Source organism: Uloborus diversus, chromosome 3 (genome assembly GCF_026930045.1).
Source record: "Uloborus diversus isolate 005 chromosome 3, Udiv.v.3.1, whole genome shotgun sequence".
Lineage (NCBI taxonomy): Eukaryota > Metazoa > Arthropoda > Arachnida > Araneae > Uloboridae > Uloborus > Uloborus diversus.
This window is the reverse complement of record NC_072733.1, coordinates 35,376,880-35,379,426: the sequence shown is the minus strand read 5'-3', so window position 1 is coordinate 35,379,426 and position 2,547 is coordinate 35,376,880.

The window sequence follows — 2,547 nt, the reverse complement described above, 5'->3', positions numbered from 1 at the left end:
ATTTCTCGGCACTATTTTTTCAAAAACTCGTTTTTGGTTAGATTTGAAAACAATAGGGGAAACGTGAAAATATTCCGAACCAAAATATTTTTCGAAACTGAAATCCATTATAGGCTATTTTTGGGAAGAAAGGATTTAGGAGCTCTTAAGCGGATATTTCTAAAATCGCAATTTTATATTATCTTTGGTGACGTTAACAAAATTGGGAAGCTTTTCTACGGATCTTTCGGATGTTTTTCAACATTAATATCTGAAAAATATAACTATAGACTTTTGTCCACCTTACCTCGACGATTGATGGATATGCCCTAGCGCCGTAAAAAGTTACATAAGCCTGGCAGTTCTCCTCCGGAATCCTTTGGAAATATATAAGTCCCAAAATCGTATTTTAAGCACTGTTTGATAACGATGGGACTAAGAGCGGGCGGGGGTTCAGTGTGCCCTCACGAACTGTGTTTTTGAAACTGATGTCAATTTCAGGCTAGTTTTGGCAAGAAGCTGTGGCTCCACGGAACCGTCTAAAAACGAAATTTTCTGGTATAGTGATTGCGTTAGAGAAAAGGGGGATCCGGGGTCTTTCCCCAAAAGTTCTTGAAACTGATGTTTGAAAAACGCAATTTTAGTTTGTTTTTCAATACGTTAAGTGAGAGTTGGTGGAATTAGGGGCTTCTCTAAGGACACTTTGAGACTGTCTTTGGTAGTAATGTTTGCGAATGGATTTCGAGGTCCTCCGCTGCAAAGATTTCGAAAAATGCCAAAGCAATTTCATATGACGTTTCATGATAGGAAGGGCTGTCGTCTGGAAACACGTTTTGGATTTTGGAGCCAATCTTTTTAGGCTACTTTTGATTAAGTTATTGTGGAAGAAATGAATCAGAGACTTAATTGAGTCCTTAAGATCGATGGTTCAACCAGCGAAGTTTTCCGAAAGTAAAGTCCTAGAAACGCAATTTTAAGCCTTCTTTAGTTTCGTCAAGGAGGTCATGGCATCCTTTTGGATCTTCGTTTTGGAACTACATTTAAATTTGCTTCCCGGGACAAGGGTCCTGTCCTCCTACCTGATCTGAAACCGGGCAGTTTATTCAAGATTTTAATCAAAAAAAACTGTCGTAAAGGGGTTAAAGAACAACGTTTTAGTTCGTCATTCATATATGTTACTCTCAAGGGAGTCGCAATTTTCCACTTTCTCTCCACGCATCCACGATTGTTAAACAGAGTTTATTACATAGTATGTTGTTTGAAATGCTTGCGAGAGTATCTAATCAGTATAGCTTTTTTTTTTTAAATAAATAAAATATGTCTTCATTGTTTAGGTCTATAAAAGCTTGGGGGGGGGGGGGTAAACATTAGTGGTCGCCCTCGGTGCTCCTTTTAGTCGGCACCATTTCATGCTTCAGAAGGGGGCCTTTCCCCTCCCCTGTATCCGTGCCTGATTACCGGTTCTGTCACAAACTTTGCAACCAAATGAAGCATGTTTGTTAAGAGTAGATATTAATGGACAATGAACTAACACCCAAGGGACAATGTTAGAGACAATGAATGTTCCCTAACATTCTATTTTTCTTAAACTATGCTATGCTGTCGGGAAATCGACATATATTTTGACAATTGAACATTTAAAAATCAGCATATTTATTCTACTTATTATAAGTTATATTGTGAGAATTTCTTGAGGAATTTTACTTGATTATAAGAACTATATGATGCGGCCTGCAGCCGCCCCTTGCTTTGCCGCCCTTGTGCGGCCCTGTGTATGTTATGAGTACATGTAATGCGTAATATTAATCTAAATTAGCTATAATGTCGGACATCCCGGGAGGGACCGAATTTCAGCTAGTTTATAGCCGAACGCTCTACCGAAAAAAGCTTATCAATGTAGCCGAATAACTAAGTCCTATGCTTTTAAGCTTTATTTAAAAAAAAAGGAAACGAAAAGAAAAGAAAACAGGTTAATTGTTTTGTTTTTTTTCCTTTCGCCGAAAGCGACGCAAAAAAATGGAAAATTGTATTAAAATTTAGCTTTAAAAAAATCTGCATAAGAACGACAGGCTGCATCAAGGTTTTGCAACAGCAAGGGTTGTTTCCGAAAAATTGATTTTAGACCGTAAGTCTATTTTTCATTTTTAGCCGACCCGATAAGCTTTAAAATGAGGGGGGAATTTCTTCAAGAAATAAGAAAGATCTCGCGTTCTGACAGAAAAATAATCCACAGAAATAATATATAAGATAAGATATTGAAGAGAAGCGTTTTTATTTTTGAAAATTTATAAAATTTGTTATCGCAGGCTGCTTGGACCATTATGGATTAGCTGGCAGAACGTGTTCATAACTTAACCGAACAGTTATAATACAAGACAATTTGAACTAAGTTCTTTTTTAATCGTAGCTTTTCGAATGTTGGAAAAATATGATAGGCAATTTGTTTTTCTGCCAGAAGAAGAAAAAAAAAATTTTACCCTTCAATTAGAGATAGTAATTTTTTATTTGTACAAAGGGTCAAAAACGCATTAGAAGAATCTGTATTTCAATATATGATTTACTTTATTT